At 48.8% G+C, this 10,251-nt stretch overlaps 1 pseudogene; it reads right to left on the reverse strand.

The window, feature by feature from the left end:
* Nucleotides 1-1,382: 1,382 nt before the first annotated feature.
* On the reverse strand, nucleotides 1,383-2,309 carry LOC136523906 (uncharacterized; annotated as a pseudogene).
* Between the last annotated feature and the right edge of the window lie 7,942 nt (nucleotides 2,310-10,251).

Here is a 10,251-nt window from a genome sequence, read left to right on the forward strand (position 1 = left end):
CTCCGATTATACGAGGAAGGCAACACGGTCTTCCACGGTCGTTGCCTCTCTCCCTCGTAGAATCAAAGCTCCTCCTTAACGTCCGTTACCGCTCGACAGAGAACATGCTCGCCGAAATGAACACGGTCCGCAAGTTCAACTAGTACGGATTTTCTATAATTTTCTAATTATTTTCTAAGTTTTTCATTTCATGGAAAATTTAATTCTAAAAAATAAAAGGCATGATTTCTAAGTATTTCATTTCATGGAAAAAATAATTCTAAGTGACCTGCTCGATATCGGTGAGCTCGCGGGCGTTTAGGTTGCCGAGGATAGTAACATTTATAGATGACATTTGTAGGTCTGAAGTTATCAAATATCCATCAAATTATAGCTCAAAAACATGTTTCAATAAATAACCATCCGTACTAGTTGACCTTGCTTACGTGATCATCTCGGCGAGCATTTCTCCACCGGACGACACCGTACTTGGCCAAGGAAGAGCTCCAATTCTACGAGAAAGGGAACACGGTCTTCCACGACCGTTGCCGCTCTCCCTCGTAGAATCAAAGCTCCTCCTTAACGTCCGTTACCGCTCGGCAGAGAACATGCTCGCCGAGCTGAACACGGTCCGCAAGTTCAACTAGTACGGATTTTCTACAATTTTCTAACTATTTTCTAAGTTTTTCATTTCATGGAAAAATTAATTCTAAGATCACGTAAGCCGCCGGGGACGAGGATGGCGCGTGCTCCAGCGAGGACGAGCGAGGCGTGATTTTGATGAACTAATTTAACTTTTGTTTATCCAAACATATATGCAAATCATCATGTGATTTTGAGCTAAAAATAACATATAAAATCATAATAAAGTCCAACATATAAAGTTACATATGCATCTACATCGCAAAATGAGATAAGCTACTGATAAAACATAAGAGGATTAAGTTTGTTACCTCCAAAATCGAAGAGCAACACCAATGGAGGGGGAGAGAGCAAGAACAACAGCAAGCTGAAGAACAGAGACAGTGAGTTTGAATGGAATGGCTCGGGCTCGGGGAGAAAGAAATGAGCCGGTGTATAGGCTGGGATAATTAGTTCTGGTTAGGGGGCCAAACCAGGACTAAAGATTAATATTTATTCCCGGGGCATCACCCAAACCGAGACTAAAAGCTTTAGTCCCGGCTGGTATTACCAACCGGGACTAAACCTTTAGTCCCGATTGGTAATACCAGCCGGAACTAAAGATCTCTGCCCCGCGGACGACCGTTGGGCAGGAACCTTTAGTCCCGGTTGGTATTACCAACCGGGACTAAAGGGTCCTTTAGTCCTGGAGGCAAAAAATGCCGAGGCTTCCCTTTAGTCCCGGAGGCAAAAAATGCCGAGGCTTATGCCAAATTGGGATATCATTCTAAAATCTGTTCTCTAGTGCCTTCTTCCCTGAGCTTTTCAATCTTCTTCTGAGGCTCTTTAGCCCATGTGTACTTGGCCAGAATGTGCTCCACCTCAGCAATCGTGCAGTTGCAGTGCTTGGTGGCGTTAATCTTGTCAGTGATTCAGAGTTTCTGTATAAAAATTACGGTGCAGACAATTAATCTATCCCCACCCCAAATAGCAAGCACTGTATCCAAAGAAAGGAAAAATATCGATGGCGCCGAGGTAGCGCAGCACAGCGGAGTGCTTCTTGAAGGCGTTGACAAAAGTGGCCTCGCTGGCCCGCCCGGCGACGAAGTTCTTGAACGTCCCCAGCTTCCTCGCTTCTCCATCGTGTCCGTGAATTCTGCAAATCAAACAGAAACCAGGGAGAGGCCGGTAAAGCCGCCGCACCGCCACTAGCCTACGAAAAGGGAGCTGAAGCAGTGCTCGGGCATGTCGGCGACTTAGGCTACTGTCACGGTGGGAGTTTTATGTGAGTTTCTTTGCATTAAATAGGTTGCCAAGGATGAGAAGAGATGGGCTTCATCTAGATGAAACTCTCTTGGCACGATTAACAACTCTATATGAGTCTTGGAATTAAATGCCTATGAAACCATGGAATGAAACTCTCTATTGAGAGTGGGTGTTTCATCCAAGTTTTATTTCATTTCAAATGACATGACAGTCTTGAAAACAACGTAATGAAACTCCCCATTGAGACTGGCCTTATGGATGAGGGTGAAGGAGGATGTCTCGGAGCCCTCATCGGGCTTCTTGCCAGTGATGGTGGACTTGATCTTGTTGAACCAGCCGAAGGACGAGAGGTGCGGGGTCGAGGCGATGCCGCGGGAGGGTGTGAGGATGTGCATCGCCGGACGGTAGGGCGTGAAGATGTGGAGTGCCCAGCGGGAGGCCATGGATTTGGATGCTGTCTCCGGTGAGCCAGCGGCGGCTAGGCGTGGTGGGATTTCTTGCTGGGGGTTTATTGCGGCGACCGAGAGGAGAATAAGATGGCTTCCAAGAATGCGAAAACCGCACACCACGCACATTTAGGCCTTTTTGATGGCCCAAGTGATGCTTAAATGTTTAGTAGCACGAAAAAGCTAATTTTCACCCTTTATTAATCGATAATGATACAATTAAGACGTACGGACGGACGCCTCCATCCGCTCACTCCCGCACGCGCTGCTCGCCCAACGACCCTATCCACACGCCCCGATGCTCGCTGCGCCATTTCCTCCATGCGTCGCCGTGCCCATCCGTCCACCCCACTCCACCTCGCCGCCGATGGTCCCCCACGGTGCCGCGCCCCCGCCGTGCCGCGTCCCATCCCCTGTGGCCTCCTCCGCACCGCATTCCCCACTGGGCCCAGTCTGCCTCGACTGCCTCCACCGAGCTAGCGAGTCGCGGCCGCCTCCACCGAGCTAGCGAACCTCTACGATAGATGCTCTAGCAAGCATGCGAGGGGGACAAGATTCGTGTGATGCCATGGCCGTCGGCGAGTTGCCCGTGCCACTGCCGCACAGCGAGGTCCACGCCGTCGACCTCCATGCCGCACGTGCCTCCATTCGTCCAAGGAAAGCTTATGGTGCAAGAGTATGTTTCAATTGTTTCAGATGTTACATCTGGATGTTATAAGTGTTTTATCTTGATGTTGCAAAAGTAGATCGAAATGTTGCACATGTTGCAGTGGCTATATAGGTATGTTTCAAGTGTATGTTTACAAGTGTTTCATCTAGATGTTTCGTATGTTTTCACACCTATGAAGTGTTTTAGGTGTTTTTTGCAAGTATTTGATACATATGTTTCGAGTGTTTTATCTATTTCGTACATACGTTGCAAGTGTTTCACTTGGATGTTTCAAAAGTAGATTTGGTGTTGCAGCTAGTGTTTCAGATGCATGTTTCATGTGTTTTATCTGCCTTCAGACGTATGTTGCAAGTGTTACATATAGATGTTTCAAAAGTAGATCGGGTGTTGAATCTCTGTCTTCGCTTTTCTGCTACCTCATCTTCGCCTCGGTGTATCCTCCTCCTCCTCCCAGTGCTGGCTGGGCATCCGCCGCCCCTCCCCCTCTTCTGGATGCTGGCGTAACCACCTGCTGTAGTCACCTACTGCAGCTGCTGGCCGTGTGCATGCGTGTGAGAAACGGAGGGGGCACGAGCAGAAATCCCCACGTGCAGTTGGGCAGCGTGGGCCCCACATAGGCGGGTGCGGGATGCAGGTGCGCGGGGGGAGACGGAGTGCAAGTGTGGGCGTCCAGACATGGGCATCCGTCCGGACGTCTGGACACTAGCACTGTCGTTTGTTAATGCAAGGACCTGTTTGTTTTATCTTGCTCAATTTGTATCTTAGGATCTTACAGTGACACGATCCCATCAAAGCAAAAGGATACCAATCATATCTTGATGCTAAATGCACCAAACGCACCCTAAATTTCATCGTATCCGGATCCTACGCAATGACAATTCCATATCAATATCCTGATACTATTGACCTTATGATACTTGTATAATAACTAGCAAATTTGCTCGTACGTTGCAACGAGAGAAAAACTTATCAAATGTTAATGGCAAACAACAATAATATTTATGTGAGTGTATCACTCTGCCCTCGGACCCTAGATGCAAAATTGGTGAGGGTTGGGGCCGAGGGTTTCCCACAGGAAGAGAACAATATGGACAACACATAATAAGGAGCGCAATAATTTTGGGGTAAATGACAATAACTTATCTCCCACAACGGTCATGCTAGCCCAATATTTATAGCTCATACCAGGGCACGCAGCAAAATTACATATTTAAGGGTGTTACAAGGGAATATTCTAGGAGCATCTATGGGTATGTTAGACTTATGATGCTTTGGCTTTAACCACTCCCTTTAGACCGTGAAGGCCTCCATCACCAGGGACTATCTTCATCCTCTTCCCTGAGGCGCCCGTGCTCACATGCATGACCGGAGGAGTGAAGGCGCCAGCAAAGGTCTCCATCAGCGTGCCATCTTCACCGTCGCTACTTGGACCCGCAAGACAAATTTTGTGATATTTTCCAAAGGGCGAGGACAACATTAGATGATCCTAGCGAGGGTACTCTGCTCCCGTAACCTTCGCCCTCACGATCCCACAAAGGGAGCTTCGCGGGGTCCATCTTTGGCGGTGGCCCAGGTGCAGAGGCACGAAGTGCGAAGGTGGGGGTGTCGCTGCCAGGGCATTTCCCCAACAATTTATGTTTTATCCCTTTTTTAATAAATTCAAATCTATAATTTATTTTACATTGACTAACATGCCTAATATAAGTTAATGTTGGCAATAATTTGATAATGTTCTATTAAGCATGTGTCAAATTAATATTCGACCTTCACAACTTTTTTTTCGGTCATCACAAAGCACAAAAAAATTTGAACCATAAATATATAATAACTTTAGTTTTCATACTATCCAGCATTACTATAATTACATATCGTGTTCCGGGGCTTGCTTTGAGAACCTTTAAAATATGTAATTTATTTTCTATTTAAAGTTGGCAAGAAGTTAGTTGCTGACGTGCCAATAATTGGTTTGTTCGCCAATGATTGTGATGAGAGACCTCTCAAATTTTTACATACCAACCCTCTTCGGGATTGCAGAGATAGATTTACTTGGACGGAATTAGTCAACAAACTGCTTAAGATTTTAATTCACAGTTTGATTAGTTGGACAACTGGTGATTTCTATTAAGAATCAAAACTATATCAATAAATTGATGGTAAAATTTTTTATTTCATAGAGAAAGATAAATAGCTCAAAGAGACAAAGACCCACAATATCGTATTTATATTTGTTTCCGATGTTTACAAGGAAATTTAAAAACCACCTGCCCAAAAGAAAAGGGCAAAAAAACGAGCTAAAAATCTAAAACGGAAAAACTAAGCGGGACAAAAAAAATGCCGAAATGTTATCGGTACGGGAAAAAGTGAGAACAAAATGGAAAAAAAACTAGAAAAAAGGAACAAAAAAGGTCATAAGTGTATACGGAGGAGGACACGGAAAAGCCAAGGATAATGCTTTGCTCAGGGCGTCTATCTATCCGGACACCGCACTTTCCAGTCCACGCCGCTTGCTCCCGCTCATCGTGCGCCCCATCTGCGACGCTTGCTCCCGTCCACACTCGCGCCCCACTCGTGCCCCACCCGCGATGCTCGCCTTCATCGTGCTCGCTCGTCGCGGACACCGCACCCCCTCTGTCGCTGCCTTTCTCTAGCGCAAGGGTGTCGCGCCGCGGGCTCCGCACCCCGTCCGCCATGGCCTTTCTCTAGCGCAGGGGCGTCACGCCACGGGCACCGCACCCCCTCCGTCTCAGCCTTTCTCCAGTGTAGGGGTCGCTCGCTGCGGGCACTGTACCCGCCTACCTGCTGCACACGCCCACCCACTCCGCGCCGGTGTTAATCTCCACGCCAACATCGAGCTCGGTCTGCTGACACGTCTTCATTCATCCAAGCAACAAGTAGATGTTGCACTTAAAATGAATATTGCAAGTGTATGTTTCAATTGTTTTCGATCTTTCAAATGTATGTTACAAGTGTTCTATATCGATGTTACAAAATTAGATCAGGATGTTGTATATGTTGCAATGACTATACACGTATGTTGTGTATGTACAAAATATTTCAGCTGGATATTGCAAAAGTAGATCTATAGCGAAGCCCAACCAGCAAACGCAGCCATGTGGGGTGTAGCCCAGACCGACCAGCAGGGCCAGCAGGCCTGCACCGCACGGGCCACGCGTAGAGGCCGGCCATGCGCGCTGGTAGCAGCTTTGTGCCTTTGTCCACCGAACAAAGAAACCTGCGCACTGGATTGCTTAGTTTCATAGATTTTGACATAAATAGAATGTAAAAAAAACCACACATTTCTTGTAAAGCAAGTGTTTCAGTTGTTTTGAACGTTGTTGTAAGTGTTTCGTCTGAACGTTGCAAAAGTAGATCGTTTGTTGCACATGTTATAATAGAACCCATTTGCCACAGCCGCCTGCTGCAACTGCTGGGGCGCCACCATGGGTCACCGTGTGGGCGCATGAGGCCAGAAGACGCATCCACGGCACGGGAGAATGGGGTCCACACAGTTGGGCACGTAAAAACAGGTGGCACATGCCTTTTTCGCATGCGGTGTGGCCTCCCATGTAAAGGACCAGAGGCGTCCAATATCTTGGAGCGGCTCCGGACACCCCGGCGCTAGTAATGCCCAAAAGCAAAAATAAATAAATAGAAACATGCACTTGTATTTGGGGACCGCGGATGCACAAAACAAAAAACGGCACTGCTAGCACCTCGGACACCCGTGTCCGAACATCCGAGGCTGCAGTCCGTTTTCCCACGTCCACGCTGTAACACCTCTGGTGTTACGAGCTTGCTTAGCACCTAGGTTAAGGCCTAAGAGAAATTAGTAAAATAAGTTCTCGAATTTTAAAAATTTAAAACACACGTGAAATGATAAACAAACCCTGTGCGACTCACTTTTATAGTTGAGACAAATCAAATAAATATCTAAGTTAATTTACTCAGTGAGTAAAAGTGCTAATAAAAATCCTAACAAGAAGAATAAAATAAGTAGTTTTAATTGTTTGGCACGAAAAACAATTTCTATAAACAAAAATAAAATATAGCTTGTATTTAGTATTTAAATAAAAATTGAAGTATAAGTTTAATAGATAGAAATGCAACTTTAACTTTTGGAAAATAAATATTGTTAACTAGTGTTTTGGGAGCTCAAAAATCCAATCTAAAATTTAAATAGAACTTTTCGTTGAATCAGCAAGAAGTCAAGATTGTAGTTAAAGTATCATTTTTGGTGAATTATATTGAGCAAAATAATTAAAGAGTGCTTAAATGTTTTGCTCCTATAGGTTAGTATGAAGTATGGACTATTGTGTGAAATGCTTATTGGTTGAAATTAATAAGGTTTAAGCCTTTTAAAAATTGTAACAAAAGTGTTAATGGCTGTTAGCTCGAACCGAAAACCCTTAACTTTTCTAAGTATGGAAGGGTGGTAGACAATGCTATTTTGACGTTTAAGTTTTAACTAAAATACTTAAACACTAGTTTCATGTTTTTGTATTATTGGTTGCCCCTAAGTGAGCACTTGTGCACGGTGTAGGTCGTAGGTGTGTCGGATGCCACGTTGCCCTCTTTAAAAATTGCTCAACTTCATTGGGACGTGCTGTAACCTAGTTGTTGGCGCTCTGTTCGTGCACCGGTGTTCAGCGCGACGATCTTATCTTGGTGTCTCTCCATCTTTCTCTTGGGCCATCCTCTGGTCGTAAGCAATGTTTCGCTAGTTAGCTGTTAACACCAGCTATAGGTTAGTGGAATTGGTTGAGTCTTAATCGAGACGCTAAGTAGTTTTGGCTTGCTTTAAAACCGTGCTTGGCACCTGTCGGGTACCAAAATAAGGGGTCCCCTAAGCAAGAACCGAAAAAATCGCTTAGACCCTGTAAAAATCAAAGCCAAGAGACAACTACTGGCTAACCCCCACCTTGTCTGAGGCTCGGCTGGACCGCCCGGCCCACCTCGAACAGATTCTCCGCCTCGCTCGAGACCCCGCACGTAAGGCCTCGGACGGGGTATCGATTCTCCATCTCGCTCGAGGCCGGCTCGTAAGGCCTCGGATGGGGTACCGATTCTCCGTCTAGCTCGAGGCCGTCTCGTAAAGCCTCGGACGGGGTACGGATTCTCTGCCTCGCTCGAGGCCGGCTCGGCAACAACCCTGTCGCCTCCGCCTCGACCGGTTTCCCGGATAGAACATCACGTCCAACTAATGCGACCAACCACTCCCACGACGTCAGCACGACGACGGCTCGACACAGCGGAGCGACCGACGAAATGGGAGTCGCATCAACACCATGCCATCCGAGATGGGACGGTGTAGGGGTTACCGGCCACTGTGCTCGGCACTATGCCCACGACTGACGCCCGTGCTGCACTATGCTACCTAACCCCAACTGCCCCAAGGACAGCGTGGCATGGGGAGTCAAGTTCGGACCCCTGTAGCCTCAGAATCAGTGTACGGGACCAACTGCTCCCTCCGAGCCTCGGTAATCCGCTTCAGGGTCTCGGCAGCCTCGGGATTCGCTCCCACCGAGCCCCCCACGATGGTTCAGCCTCTGCACCGACTGAGCCTCGGCTCTCTACGCTATCGACATGCAGCGACTGACACATCGTCCGACATACCCTGCGTCAAGCTATCACTGGAGCTCCCACGTCGCACAGGATCGAGCATGACCGGCGTGTCGCTCCAGTGCATCAAGGACAAGACCACTCCATCGACCATGCTGCCATAGTGGCAAGCTACTGGGCTCGGACACGCCACCTCCACTCACAAAATGCCATGTAGCGAACACATGTATCACCCCCGTCCCCCTTCAACTATAAAAGGGAGTGACCGGGGCCGTTTCTAGACACGCTGAGACGTTCACACGAACTCACGAGACACTCACGACACACACAGGTGAACACGCTCACACGCACTCAAGCATAGACGAACTCACGAGATATACGAACACACACAGCGCTCTGTAACTCACACTCCTCCTCGTCGCTAGAGATCAACATCTCAAGCAACCCACGCCGCTCCACGTAGAGACCTAGGATTAGCTCCCTCTCTCGCCCTGCTTGTAAACCCCTACTTCAAGCACCTCGGTACAAGGAATACAAGATCGATCTCTCAGACTAGATGTAGGGCACCTATTGCCTAAACCAGTATAAACCTTGTGCCTCTTTGCATCACCATCCGAGATTAGGGACACGCAGTACAAATTCACTAGTTGGTTGAGGACCCCCCGGTTCCAAAACACCGATAGTTAGCGTGCCAGGTAGGGGCCTTACTGCGTGTCAGCTTATTCATCCCAACAAGTTTCGGATGGCAGACCCCGTGCGACCACTTCGTCTCGGCACAGTGATCTGGTTTGGGAGCCTAGAGTTCATCTCTCTAGGATCTGAGTACGATATGGTGCTCCTCACACCCCGAGCCCCACCGACCGATGACGACACCACGCATCGGTAGCCTAGGCACAGGCGACGCCCAAGCCGCCGCTCTCGTCACGCTCGCTAGGCACGATGCGGGCGGGACCACCCTGACACCGTGCAAGCTCAGGGCGACGCACCACGCTCCGCTGGCATCCCATGCCCAGCTACTGGTACAGAGTCCCTGGTTGGGGACCTATCTAGCTTAAGTCTGGGCAAGGGAAAGACGCCAGTGGCGTGCAGCGACGCCCCGTCATCAAGCTCTGCCCCGCCACCTCCTAAGGAGCCGACTCCGGTGGAGCGAAACCCGGCGATGGCACCATCCCCGTACCCCTTCGGGTTGAGAAATGCCGCCGTCGCCTATGCTTCTACCTACGCTTCCACTCACGCAGAGCCCTCAGGATGCCACCAACGCTTTGCCCTCGACCTCGACGCCACGACCCCGACCCACACCCACGCTGACTCCTCGGAGGAGGACGAGGCGTGGGCCGGAGCGGACTTCTCCAGGCTTTGTGACCCTGAAGCCATGCGCCGCTTCCTGGCTGCGAGTGACTACTGCTTCGGCTACTCCAACTCTAATGACGAAGGCACTTACGACCCCACTCGTGAGTACTTCCACGTCGAGCTTGGGATGCCGAGCATGGGCGATGAGGACGAAGGGGCAGGTTCTCGCTCCCCGCCCCTCGAGGGGGCGGGCGATGCCGCACCTCCACGCGTCGAGCCTCGGGCAGCGCGGAACGAGGACCTTGCCCCCAAAGAACTTCGATGCTCTGGTCGCGTTCCTTGACTGCCTCGTTCGAGGAGAGCTCGAGAAATCCTCACCAATGCTTGGAACATAGAACAGCAATGTCGCTTCTACCCTTA

This window comes from Miscanthus floridulus, chromosome 18, assembly GCF_019320115.1.
Source record: "Miscanthus floridulus cultivar M001 chromosome 18, ASM1932011v1, whole genome shotgun sequence".
Taxonomy (NCBI): Eukaryota; Viridiplantae; Streptophyta; class Magnoliopsida; order Poales; family Poaceae; genus Miscanthus; species Miscanthus floridulus.